The sequence below is a fragment of the Convolutriloba macropyga genome, chromosome 14 (genome assembly GCF_964194025.1).
Source record: "Convolutriloba macropyga chromosome 14, txConMacr16.3, whole genome shotgun sequence".
In the NCBI taxonomy this organism is placed as follows: Eukaryota; Metazoa; Xenacoelomorpha; order Acoela; family Convolutidae; genus Convolutriloba; species Convolutriloba macropyga.
Window position 1 is genome coordinate 22,064,055 of NC_134481.1, and position 14,619 is coordinate 22,078,673.

Consider the following 14,619-nt stretch of genomic DNA (forward strand, 5'->3'; position numbering starts at 1 on the left):
ATCCAAAAGCACGCTACATTTCGGTTCTACGGGTACAATGACAACTACAAAGCAAGGCTACTTCGCTGCGATCTCCTACCGGTATCCCTTTACATTGAATTGCATGATGTACTTTACCTGCAAATGATACTTAACGGCAGAGTTGATATGAAACCCTCAGCACGTCTCACTGTAAATGAAAACGATTCAACCAGACAGGGTCAGAGTAAAGAACTAGCAGTGAGCAGCACCCGAAAAAGAAAATCCGACGAGAACTTCGTCAGACGTGCCAGTATTCTCTACAATATCCTAACTGTACATCAATGAAAAACTGAAAAAGAGCTCCCTGACGTACGTCTATTGGCAATATTTGGTTGAATGTTACCACGAGAAAACATCTTGCACTTGGAGAATCTTATGCCTGTGAGGCTCATGCAACCCCTACGGAAAACTCACTAATAGATACCACCAGAACTGTACAAACAAATGAACACTCAATCGGGATCAAAGATGCCCCTGGAACCCCAAAAGCCTATTACTACTACTACTACTACTACTACTACTACTACTGCTACTACTACTACTGTTTCAACACTTTAATTCCAAATATGAAATAAAGGCACGGTTGGCAACAAATACAAATACAAATACAAATACAAATACAAACAAAACAAGAAGAGTTATTTGTTTGGTTATTCTGTGAAGTGCTGTACGACGAAATTGTTGAAGGCATTCTTTGACCCGGTTGCTGCTTTCTCCTGCAATCTGGTGAACGATACTTTGTTTCGTACACAGTCTCCTTCGATTTGACTCATCCACGTTTTCCGTTGCCCCCCAGGAGCGCGTCTGGCATGGGCGTATTGATCGGGCGGGTCCCAATCGAAGGCACTGCGGGCTAATCTTCCTGGTTCCATTCTCTACTACTACTACTACTACTACTACTACTACTACTACTACTACTACTACTACTACTACTACTACTACTACTACTACTACTACTACTACTACTACTACTACTACTACTACTACTACTACTACTACTACTACTACTACTACTACTACTACTACTACTACTACTACTACTACTACAACTACAACTACAGCAGCAAAAAAATTACTCCGGCTTCTCGGCAGTCAACGTCATGGGCAGCTAGTTTGCGGTCGTAAGCGTATGTTAACGCATAGACGGGTGTATCCGCTGCTTTTGACATGATTGTTGATTGCAGGGACGACACCACTATTACATCAAGCGCTGCCAGTTTTCCTTGTTAACAGGAGGATAAAATTAAGTCTGCAGTTCGGGATTGGTTGTTGCTAATAAGGTTTTTTTTCTCCAAGCGAAGGGATCAAACTTGCAGGGACACAAGAAGAGAAAACCTTGTCTCTCAAACGGTTGTGACGATGAATTTTATCTCCACGTCCTCCAACATGTTAAAGAATTGTCCCGTTATATATCGATGAGACCATTTTTACAGTAGGGAAAATTTCCGATAGTATCATATATAGGGATACCCAGCCAATATTTGACGCAACTCTGGAACTCTTCCGCTTCCAGGTGCAGTCCCAGTGCTGAAATAGCAGGCGTGGTTAACCAAGAAGAGACTGCAACCGAGCTATTTCTTCCATATTTGTTGCCTGTGATAGAAGATCATTCAGTGACTTCTCCTATCTACATCTTGCACTCCAACGGAACAATTCGCGTTAAATTTTTTTCCAGAATGGGTTTCATCCCAATAAGAGCTTCCACTGTACTAAACGGACTCCACTGTACTTATAAAAGAAGCTAGATGTTGATCACTTGAGCATCTTAAACTTAATCCACTCAACCCGATGGGCAAGTTTGCTTGTTTCCAATTGCTGCACGTAACGTTTCCCTTGATTACTGTTTCTAGGCAATCCCTCTGTGCATTGTCAAAACGAAGTAAGACCTTAGTAACTGGGGGATTGGTTTAACCGTGCATAGAGAGTACAGCATTTTGGGAGAACCAATACAAATTGCAAGCATGCCATAAGCTGCATAAGGATCGCCAAGTTGCTGTAAGCGATCTAGAAGAGGCTCAGTTTTCTCGACCCTCTTGGATACGTCTTTTGAAAGATTTTTGAATGATGAGTCTCCGTTCCAATTGACGCGCCCAGTACTTCAGAACCTTTGGGATCATCCCTTTTAAATTTTTGATTTAACCTGCTTATGGTTTGGGGTAACCACAACATACATTTCAAGGTCTTCACGTTGAAGCCCGACTTTGCCCTCACTTTCCAAAAAATCAAAGCTTTGCATTAGTTCGACTTCAGTTCCCGCCAAAATGCCGTTGTCAGGATACCAAGAGTTCTGTAAGAGCATGGGGCCTTCCTGCTTAATCTTGTTAATGAGAAAACATGAAAGCCAAGGAAGACAAAATTCGCCTCAAAGGATCACCATGTTTAACCCCATTTTCACTCTTTATAGCTTAAACGTTATGGATCAGTAAAGTGTGTTTTGCGTAGCACGAGCTAACAAACTAATAATTATATGGTATTGGTTTCAGGCATTCTGATGAAAATCCCTGTTGTTTGATGGAATTGAAAGCGTTTTCTATCTGGAGGTCGCCTACGACTTCTCTCTTTCCATACTTTTTCTATATTAGTTTTGTTGCGTGGATAATAGTTTCTGCGCCTCCCATTTTGGCAACTCCAAGTAGATTGGGACAGAAAGTTTCGAATGCTTCCTCTTTTGCAAAGGAAACAAGACATTTAGCAACAAATCGGCGGAAAACTTCTCTAACAGCAATTGGTTGTACGCTTGTTTTCTTTTTCTTCAGAGCTGTTTGAGAAGCATTGCAGAAAGTTAGGCCGACGTCATTTGGAAAACCACTAGCTGAGCAAAAGTTGATTAGGCTGCTGAGTCTTTGCATTTTGGTTCTGGACTGCTCAGGGTTATTGCAACGAATGGCGTTTGAAAGATGCTCAAGTTACATCATGCTCGGACAGGCTGCGCTACCTTTCGTGAGGGAAGACAACATGTCACTTACAGCTCTCTCTGAGGTTTGATATCCCAAGCACAAATCATCATTAGCCGGTAGAATTGGCTCCTCTTCTTTAGGATGCAGGAAAGAAAGATCTTTGTAGTTTTTTTCATTTGAAGGTGCAAGTCCGTCTGAGCCTAAAATTTTGCTGCTTTTTCAAAAAAGACTTGATGACATAGTGTTCTCGCTCTTTTCTGACTCGATGTTTCTCTTATTTTTTGGCTGCTTTGGACAGAATAGCTTCGTTCCACGATTCCTCTGTCGCCATTTTCTCATCGATTAATGAACTCATTGATGAATTTTTTGTTTTGGAACTTGTGTTTTCCAACTCCACGTGAAACTGTGCGTAAAATACATGTGGAAGAAGCAAAAGCCTTTTCCAGTTTTGATATCTGTTCTGTTTGTACGACATTTTGCCCATATCTCTGTTATAAACTTCGACCATCGCAGTTTGAGCTTAACAGGAACTTGTCTAATTATGGGTACAGATGTTCTGGAAATAATGTCAGTCAGGTGGGGGGAGCATCAATGAAGGCTGATTGGGGTCACTGACCAGTTTGTCGATCTCCGCTTGGTACTCGTTAGATTTTTTGACTTTGTGTTGTATAGTTTGGACACTTTTGCTTCAAAACTATGATAAGCCCAAAAAGACTCGGAATCGAAGACTTCGTCGTCTTTTGAATTGTATCCCAAATAGAGAATTTGAGTTTTAGAGCCTGTGTGTTCAATAATTTTGCTGCAAAAAAGTCTTCCGTTTCGTCAAGTAATGAGACGATTGTGCCAACTGGAAAACGGCACTGGGATTTGAAATCATTTTCTCCAATGTGACCCGACACATAAGGATTTGATGGGGAAATACATAACTCATTCTGGCTGTTTCGGGTTATGTTGACGTAGTCCTGTGTACTTTTATAGGTGTCCACCAACGAAGCAGATGTCGTTGCTCGTGTGTTTCGGCCCATTTTTCCCCTTGAATTTTTTTGGTTGCCTAATATAAATTGTTGTCGAAAAGCAGCAACAAAGAAATATCTAATCAAACTCGAAATCGAAATAATCCATCCCCAAACAAACCGAGTTTTTAAACCATTAAACCGATTACATGTTGATAAGTCTTCAGTAGACGCATCCATAGAACTTCTACATTTTGTCGAATTTTTTGATAATCTTAGAGGGAAGGCGAAAAAAAGCAGACAAAGACATTATACAAAAACTCACTACGGTTGCTCGAAAACAAACAAACAAGTAAAGGAAAATACAAGCCGTTGGGTGACATCACTAACCTCGACACCTTGTTTTATGCCAGTTATTACTTTTAGTCAGCAATAGAAAAAAGTAACAGATACCTTAATTGCATAACAACCCACTGATAATTTTTCGAAAAATGCAGCGTTGAAGTCAAAAAAAATTTTCTGGTAGAATTAAATCAAGAATCAGTTCAATATTGTTTGTCCGGGTAACCAAGGACGACTGTCAAACATGGGACTAAAAAGCAATTTACCAAAAAATTGGCAGAACTAGTTTGGCTTCTTTGCAAAAAATTGAACTAACAGTTTTCAAAAATCTCTCGCAATGAACCCCAATTATGGTTGACCACAATAATTGACCGTATCTGTCATTAATTAATATAGATATATCAAAACCACGATAAGAACAGAAAAAACTCTAAGTTCTAGAAATTCACCAATGATGTCTTCAATATCAGGAGCAGATTATGTAAAAGTCAGTTTCCTTTGCCAAGAAATGTATCGAAAAAACTCTTTTTTGAAATTTCCATCACTACTATTAAAAACTTTGAGTGCTAATGTATTTAGATCACTGAAATGTACGGGATTCAAATTACAATAAGTTCTTTGTGTCTTCCTCCTCCTCCTACAAAATTTTACTTGCAATATCTGATTGGCTCAACTATGTAGTGCTATGGTTACAGTCTGCGGAGAAATTAGTTTTTTACTTTGATGCAATTTTTCATTTTTGAAATGATTGACAAATTAACGAACTTCACGTTCAATCGAATGGAATGATGGTGGAGAAGAGCTGGACACACGAAGGAGTTGTTTATATTTTGGCCAAAATTAGCACCAAAATAAATTTTTAAACTGTAAAACTTCTATCGTATTTCTAACGTCAGGGAACCAGATCTGAAAGCCAGAGACTAAAGAGCAAAATGCTATAAAAAACAGTTGATTTTGCGTAATTACCATTCTTGAAGTATCGAAGTCAAAATTATGACGTAGAATATCGAAACACAACAAGCTTTTGTCAGTTTAAGTTACAATTGATAACGACACTCCAATTTGTTGCAACACTTAGTCCCTAGACCAGGAATACTTGACAGAGATCAAATTGAGGCGTTCTACACTCATTTTGAGCTCTCTGCGTTCGTTTTTTCAGAAGTACAAGGCAGAAATTTGAATCATTAAAGCTCAAATACTTCTCGTGCAACTAAGCTGGAAGTATGTCTGACTGGCACTTCATACAAAGATCTTTGTCGCTTGAACATAAACTGGCGCTTGAACATAAACTGGGTTTCTATTATTTTGATGTCATTTAATGTTATTAAGATGCAAATGAAACGCATATTCGTTTTCGTCTTTAATCAGTTTAAAAATTTTTACCGAACACAGATCAAGTTAAGATCGAGTTATCATTAAGAGAGGAAAATTTTGAAAAAAAACTGTTTATGGATATTAGGAGTAGAGAGTATATTTGGAGTACATTTTTCTACCTTTCTATTCAATGATGAAAATCAAAATTAGATATTGAATCCAAAATTATCATTAACGGAGTATTTTGACTTTTTTTGAAAATTAAAAAAACCCAAAAATTTTTCATTCTCAGTACATAAATATTTGCAATATTTTTTTCAATAAAAATTAATTTATGTTTCCGTTCATGTCAAAACTCTTAAATCAATTTGTATTTTTCAATCGCTAATTAAACTTGAAAATATTTTATCAAATACATCAATTTCAATATTTTCGTAATAAAATTGAAGGATTAGGTTTTCTACAAAATTTTTTGGTTACAATTTTTAGTTATCAGTGCATGAAATGTCAATTTTCGGTTAAAATTAGGCTCCAAACGGCTGGAAAACGGCTGAAAACGACCCATAACCTCACTACCTGAAATAACACATTGGGACCTCCCGGGGGTCTTGCAGTAGTGTTTGGTAACATTTTGTACCAGTCTGGTATCAATTTTCAGTACCCCGGGAAAGTGGTTGAACATAAACCTCCTGTATATCGCTGAACGTTACAAAAAGTTTCGAAATTCGAAATTTTCACTCGAAAAATATTGAAAAGTTGGTTCTGACTTGGAAATCAATTTGCAAGTGTAATCTAAGTCTTGGCGAAGAATTGCCAGACTTGCCCACTTGTTTTTAGACGTGCACAGTACTGATATGTGCATGTCATGTAGACTTGCTTTTAGACTGGCACAATACTGATCTTGACTTACAATTTAGCCCGGATGATAATTTATAAATCAGAAACCTCTATTTGGATTTTAATATTTTGGGTGGTACCAAATTCAAATTCCTTGAAGAGATTTTCCTTGTTTTTGCGTTTTTATGAGAACTAATACTTTCTGGTTTGCATACGCGGTTGGAATTTAAACAGTGTTCAAATCATCGTTTACAGAGTTTAAATCAACTCAAGAAAATCATTTAAGTAGATTCTCCAACATATCATAATCATCTTTCTGAGAAGGAAACATCTTTCTGAGAAGGAAACACCTTTTTGAATTGAAGGGCACTTCAAAACCATTTTCTGACAAACAACGCAGTTGACTATGCATGCTATTTTTTGGAAAATAATGCGTATTGCTCAAGCGATAGACTTTCATCCTGAATAAACGTTTAGTTTGTTTCGCCACATACACAACTTCTGCGCCGTTCGAGGTGCCAGGCGGTGGTGACCCCTTATCAGATTCAAATTCAACGAACGCACACGGTTTGTTTCCAGACTAAAAATATAAGGTCAAAGAGTTGGTTCTAGCGCACAGACATATGACACTGGTCTTATTTTAGTCTGATCAATGGTCTTTTTCGTCTGAAATGGTCTGATGAGCGGGCGATTCAAGCGCATATTAGTCTGATCAATAGAGATAATGAGCGTAATTGTGTCTGTTCAGAAGCCATTTCGGGCACTTTTTGAATAAAATTTTTGACTGAGAGATGTTTGTTCTGCCAAGAAGCAACAATAAAGCAGCGCTCTATGCAAAGACTCATCTAATGTTATGGCGCTGATCAGAACAGATTAGTCCAGTTGATAGCAATTGTGGGACCTCTTTACATTATTTTTTGAACAACTGGATATCAGTAAGATTTTTTAGGAAGTTTTTTAAGTTCGTCTATTGATTCATGCACCAATGGGAAACTAAGTCATGCACCAATGGGACACTAAACAAATGAATTTTTCAGCGCTGTGTGCTCTTCAAATTGGCCTTTTATTATTATAAAATTAAAATAATCAATATCAAGCGTACTTTATTCTGATCATACCTGGATTCTTCCGCACACCAGTCTGATCAAGAATGCGACTTTCGAGCGGACGATAGTCTGAGTAGAGATAGTTTTGATCGAGCAAGTGTCTGTAAGCTGGTCTGGAAAGTATCTGGGCCGCTTGATTTGATGATATAGACGATGGTCTGATGAGGTAACTTCTTCTTGGGGATAATCTGATCAGACGTTAATTCAAGCGCACAAACAACTAGTTTGGCACCTCAACTTGGGCACTCTTGATCAGTCTACTGTGTGCTCGAATCCTCCTGTGATCAGAATAGTGTTCGCTTGAGTCCACGTCTGACCAGACTCAAGTGCAAACTAAAGTGCCTCTGATCACAAATTAGCGAGTTTCAAGTCATCTCTGATCAGAGTGAAGAATGCTCGAACATTTTGATTGGAAGAGGCTTTGGATTGTGAACCGATCTCTTAATTTTCAATTATATATTTCTTTTCGAAAAAACTGGTGTCTATAGAGCAATTTATTCAAATAGAGAAAAGACAATTCTAGAAAACTGCCAATGAAAAATTCAAAGTGTTGAAAAATCTTTAGTATACCATTGGGGAATGATCCCTAATAAATCGAAGAACTTAGACAGCCTTCCATTAAAAACAACCTGGCTTGCAATTAATCAAAATTACTAGCAAAGAGGGCCTGAAATTGCTATCAACTTGAACCCTCAGTTTTGATCAGCGCCATTAGACTCTAGAAGAGCAATTGATCAGAACGGCACTTTTTTGTTGCGTTCGTTTATTGTTGCCACATACGTCTCTGTCAAATATGTTACGAAAAATTGTACGCAAAAAATGGACTCGAAATGGTTTTTCATCAGACCAATTGATCTCGAAATATTTCTGCGCCTGGCTAAAATTCGCCAATGATCACATTATCTCAGACGAAGTGACCTCTGAGCTCACCCAAGTCAGACTGCAAATCGAAGTGCACATCAGGTTGACCAGAGACTATGTAGGTGCGAGATGGTATGCGCGGAGAGTACATTGGTCTAGAACTATCTGATTAGAGGTCAATTCCCTCAAGCACCTCAAACTTGGTGGACAGAATGTGTGGTTTGTGGGAGACTATGGTTTCAATTTTTAGTCGTTAAATTGGTTCTATAGAAAAGGCTCTTTTTTAAAGTGGTAGTCACTTATCAAGCTCATTTACTAACAAAAAAGCCCAAAAACTGCTGCTTTAGATTATATAAAAGAAAAATTTTAGTTGAAAGTTTTTGATCATCAGCAGGACTGAAAAATTTTGCGTATGATTAGCATAATTTTGTTCTTAACAAAATAGATATGTTATAGTTGAATTGTTTCATAGTTTAAACCAGCTACACTGTCTTGATGCTTTTTAATAAGTATATTTACCCCATTTGAGCCTATTTCAGTTACAAACAGAAGCTAATGAAGCTACAAACAGATATAAGACAATGGGAAACATCCAAAAAATTTAAAATGTTTACTAGTCGCCATAACGCTAGACAGAACAAGAGAACAAATCAAATTATTATAAAAAAGAAAACGAAAACGAAGTGGAGTAACAAATCTTTAATCTTGAAAAACGTTCAAAAATGGAACAAATTGCCCTCTTCAATAAGAACTTTTTACAGTAAAACTTGCTTTAAAAATGTTTTAACCGAGTTTTTGCTCGATCAACACAAGAATGTACCCGTTAATAGACAAATAGGAGCCTTCAAATCCTATTTTTATCTATGAAAACGAACAGCCACAATTTGAAGATTATTATATTAATAACAATGCTGATTATTTTATTTATTATTTTAGAGCATGTAGATATCTAACCTTAGAGTTATATTCTGAGTAATTTATATGTTTCAAAAAAAAGCAGCTGGGGTACTTTTTAAAGGCCTCGAAACGAAGCCGTGGAGTGGAATCTTTTGGCAACTTCATGGCGTTGTTTTTTTCATCAAGTTTTCTTTTGAAGCAAGTACTTATTTGGAAAGTGTTGTACAAGTGGGACCTAAGGGTTCAACTCTTGGGTTCTAATTGTTCCGACCCCTCTTGAGGGGGGAGGAACTATATACTCAAATGGATTTTTTTGTTCAGACAATTTTCACCGATCGATATTGAGACTGTTATCATTGGAAAGCTCATCCAGCGTAGAGTATGGAATTAAAATTTTTTTTAATTTTCCTTTTTTAGGGAGTTAACGAGGTTTGAACTTCTGAGAAAAGTATGGTGAATTCCGTTGTTTTTATTCACATTTTCCGGAATTTTCGCCTAACTTTTTGTCAATTTTGCTTTAAAATTTGTTAAAAGTTTTATAGTGTTGTTGATTTTGTTTTCAAAGACAAAAACTTATTGTTGATTTTTTTATTTATTTTTTTTTGTCAAAAATTCGAGCTAAAAACTTCATAATTCAGCCTTTTTCATCAAAAACAGCAAGAAATAAGCTACTTTAGTCCCCTTTGATTAAATTTGCCGCAAGTACACCCCCAAAAAACACTAGTACAATCTTTGTAGACTCAAAGGGCGGTTATTCCTACTTCAACTTCTGGTGAGCTCTGTAATTAGAACTTTGTCGTTTTTTGCTAACTTTACTCGTTGATTATCAAGAACGCAGATTTTTTTTTGAGTTTTTAATTCACAAACTATCTATATCTATAACATTCATAAAATTGAGTGTTCATTATAGACGATAAGAACTATCAGGGCCGTTTTTGCATTTTTGGACCACTCTTGAACTGTTACAATCCAAAAAGAGTTCGGATTGTAATCAGTCCTTTTTTTTTAAAAAATGACTTTTTTTATTTTAATTAAAGATCAGAACAAATCAAGTCGAAGCTCAGAAGTGATAGATCCAATTGAATTCTTCAGCAGCTCCAAGCTAAAGCATTTAGTTTTGCACTTGAAAGCTTATTGTTGTTTGCCTTTTTAAAAAATTTAAAGAAATGAACTTTCCCTCTATTTTTTTTTAATTGGGTCAATTTTTAAATAGTGTAATCAACGAAAGAATGCTTCTCCTTTCTGTTGACCTGAATTTTAATCATTATTGCGTTTTTAACCTTTGAGTTATTATTTTCAGGTTTTGACACTGCCAGATTTAAGTTTTTCTTTTACTTTTAGATACTTGCCAGTTTTTCACGTATTCTAGTTTTCTCAAATTATCACATCATTGGCAGTTCTAATATCTCATTATTGGAGATCAAAATATTGCACAATTGAACATATTAAAATCCTGAAAGATATAGATTCTTATTATTAACAGCTTCGATATTACTTTCTTGAAGAATTTAATTGAATTTTTTAAAAAATATGTCTTTAACTGTCGTTTTGCTTGGTCATTTTAGTCGTATGAAATTTTTTGTAAAAAGACAGGTTTCATTGGCTTTTCAAAGACTAATAGAAGAGCCGATATTCTGATATTAGTAGATAGCTCATAGTTTTCATGACTTTGAAAACCATTGTTTTCCAAAATAAAGAGAAACTTTTAAACTTCGCAGTTTTGTTCTTTTTATTGTGCTTTTATTACCTTGTCTCGTTCATTACCGGTCAAAAATGATGTTATTGGTTTCAAAAAAATTGGTGTCACATAATCTAGTATTTTGAAAGAATTGGTTATGACGTTACTGGCTTCAAAACCGGTTTTTCACAAAAAAGTAAGTTAATTTGTTTTTGTGATAATCGACGATCAGTTTAGACGCAAGGCGTATTCTGGATAACTGCAGGTCTCAAGGGCGTTCTTCGGACGAATAAAAGAACCTATTTAATTAATTCATTTTGTAATCAATGGCTTTCATGCCTTCGGATTAATTTTGTTTAGAAAAAAATCAAAAGTATTACTTCCTTTTGCCCCTTTTTCCTATTTTGTGTACTTTTACCTAGTCTCAAAAATGAAAGACCACAAAGCACTTTATCTTTGTCTGATGAAGACGCGTCGAACATTTTTTGAATATCAAAAAATGGTTTTACATCTTCAACAGCGTTTTCTGGCAAGTTTCAACTAAATTTTTGTCTGTGGACTTTTTGTTATTCGTTTTGGCCGCAATACAAACAGAATAATGACAGGTTTTAATGCCCTTTTATGGAAGTTATGCTAATCGTAATTTTTTGGGATTTTTTACATGATTTCTAATGGTTTTCCTAACTTTGAAGTTAATTGTTTAAAAAATATTAAGCAAATTTTTTAGCTTCAATGCTTTTGTTCTTTTTCTCTAATTGTTACCAAGCGTTTTTATGGACTGGTCCCATATCTTTCCTGGTGATTTATAAGTTGTTTTGTTTAGTTTTAATTTTTTCTGACGGCATGTTGACTTTGTTATTATGTTTTGTTTTTTAAAGCGGACAGGGTTTTTGATGTAATTAATGTTTGTTGTTGTTTGATTTTGTTGTTCGTCTTCACTCGCTTTCTTAACACTGTCATATCTCATCAATCTAGTGCATCATTTTTTACTCCAATGAGTTATTTGCTTTGGAGGCTATCTTTTTGTTCATACCCTTTTTTTTAAAAAAAATACTTGTTTTTTGGTTTTTTTGGTTTTTCTATCTGTTCCTCATTTGGTTGACAATTACGCTAGAACTCTGGATGAGCGGGGTTGGAACCTTTTATGCGATCGCACATTACGGAGCCTCCTTGTTTTATCCTAATGCTTGCTTATGATGTCAGGTATCAAATTTTACATTTGCATCTGTTCTTGTGTATATTTCATAATGATCCGACCTTGTTCAAATTCTGAGTAATGTCAGTCGTCTATGTTTTTTTGATGGCTCACGTATACTCATTATTACTTCTGCTGTTATGTTATCTAGACCCTATTTAAGTTGTCTTTTTAATAAGGTGTTTCCCTTACTAGTATAGTATCCCAGTACATGCTCCGCATAATGTATCCCGAATCAGATCACAACAAGAAACCGATAAGATCAAAAATTTTCTTGTCATGACATTAGCTTGTGATGAAAAACAATTTAAGAGCTCTAAACCTACCACAAACTTTACTTCTTCATTGCCAAAGACCGCCACATTACATTACTCACCTATCTGTCTGTTTGCAATTTCTTTGGATTTTATTGGATCAGATGCAAAAATTTTTGATCAATGCAAAACACGACAAAAACTTAAGGGAAAAATGTCAATACAAAAAATCAGAATTTAGTTTTGTTCAACACATTTGAAAAAAATTACAGTTTTCCGATAAACAATTTTTTTTAGCGTCACGATGACAGTTTTGTTTAACCAAAATAACCAAGCAATATACTATTAAAGTAGAAGCGAAATAACTGAAGCAAACGTCTCCCAAAATTTTCATTCATCTTAGCATGTTAGCAATTTTGATTAGTTTTTTTCCGTCAAATTTTTTTCTCCTCAATATATCAAAACTCAAATGTTGCAGGATCATTTTTCCCCTCATTTACAAATGTACACACAATTATACAGTCCAAATAGAAGAAAATGGAGTTATAGTATTGGTAAATAAATTAGGATCTTTTCAACAATTGCCCCCTTTTGCAAAACGGGGGCAATTCTTGAATAAAATTTAATCGAACCATTTATTAACCAATCAAAGACGACTAATAACTTTCCACGCCTGCACATGCTAAGTTAAATTTAATAGAATAAAATACGCCATGGTATGGCAACTAGCCGGACCGTAATACAAAGCGAAAAGAATTTCCGAATAGGCGGGTCGGTGGGTGCGCTTCGCGCGCGTCACCGCTTCTCCGCGATAACCGACGTGATTTCCAGATTACATCCCACAGCGCATGAGAGGCATGGCCGTGAACAGCAGTCCGCAATTGCGCTTAAACTGTTAATCGGCATCTAAACTGTAGGCTAAGTAATAGCGTGGTAAAGTATAGCACAGAAGGTGTGGCGATTCTCTACTAGGTAACAAAGGGGAGCAATTGTTCAAAAGATCTATAAATAAATGAAAAAACTAAAATAAAATAAAAATCTATACCCAATCCTGAATATATTTTCTTCATTTTACACCAGATTACTGTTCAGTTTTTCATAGATTACCAACGCAGTTTAAAAGCAGAAAACAATAAAACGATGTGCTTTTGCGAGTTTTTTCCCCGAAAAATTTAAACATTATTAAATTCAGAGGGATTAATGTTAAAAGTGCATTTTTCAGTTGAATGCATTTAATTGTACTAACTGATGTCCTCAGAGTTCTAAGTTCAATCTTAATTCTTTCCAAAGGCAAAATCAATTGAAAATGTACAGTTTGTATCGATAAATTTATCGTTCTCTCGCCGCAGATAGTTGTAAGCGTTTTCTGATGTTCTCTACATATCTATATAGTACTTATTATGTCCGCCGAACAAATATTATCACCCTTTCGAGTTAAAAATATGGCATCTTCGTTTGTGCCCTCCCAGTACGCTATGCACGCTCAGTAACAAAACACGTGACATTGCCTAGTAAATCATAATGCAAAAACATCGCAAGTGCGTCGGTGGATGCAAATCATATGCGCCACCAAACCTGGCCGTTACGAAAAAATCTAGTTTACAGTGCTCTTTATGCTTAAAATCTCTAAAAAGACAAAAACTTTACTGCGTACAAACCTTCTAGCGACCCGTTCCCGGGTTTACCAAGCTGTATTCTCAATTACTCACAACTACCGAAGCCCGTCAAGCACATGACTATGAATTATAGTTCTTTATTCAGTTTTTCATTTTTCTGTCACTCCATACGCGTCTGTAATAAAGAAGCTGTTATAACTAGCACTTGGTTTATAAATAGTCTAATAAAAAATGCCGTCATATTAGCTAACTGGATTGCCAATGTACAAATTTAAGCAGCATTCAAAGCTTAATTAGAATTCACGAAAGCAGGCAATGTCGCAATTGAGCATAAAAAAAGCGCTCGCCAAACCGAATATTTGAATAGCAATGCTGCACAAGTACTTATTAAACTATTACTATATAATGGCACCCGTCAGGAATATTTTAATATCTATTTTAATATCTCCAATTTCAAATTTATGAAATTTAGCCCAACTAGTTTGCACCCAGCGTTAAGTACTATACCTAAGAAATTAATTTCCATTTAACTTCAACAAATACGATAACTCCATAGATTTAATAATTCCTTCGATTAATTTATCAATAAATCTTTTTTGTTTTTCTTCGGCTAAAACATATGCGCCTATATATCGATTTGCGTGCGTA

The 14,619-nt window shown here is 35.8% G+C and overlaps 1 protein-coding gene across 1 annotated transcript in view; it reads left to right on the forward strand.

Moving 5' to 3' along the window:
* The window catches only part of LOC142353172 (uncharacterized), a 393,253-nt gene that overhangs the window by 157,670 nt on the left and 220,964 nt on the right, over positions 1–14,619 (forward strand). The window lies entirely within an intron of this gene.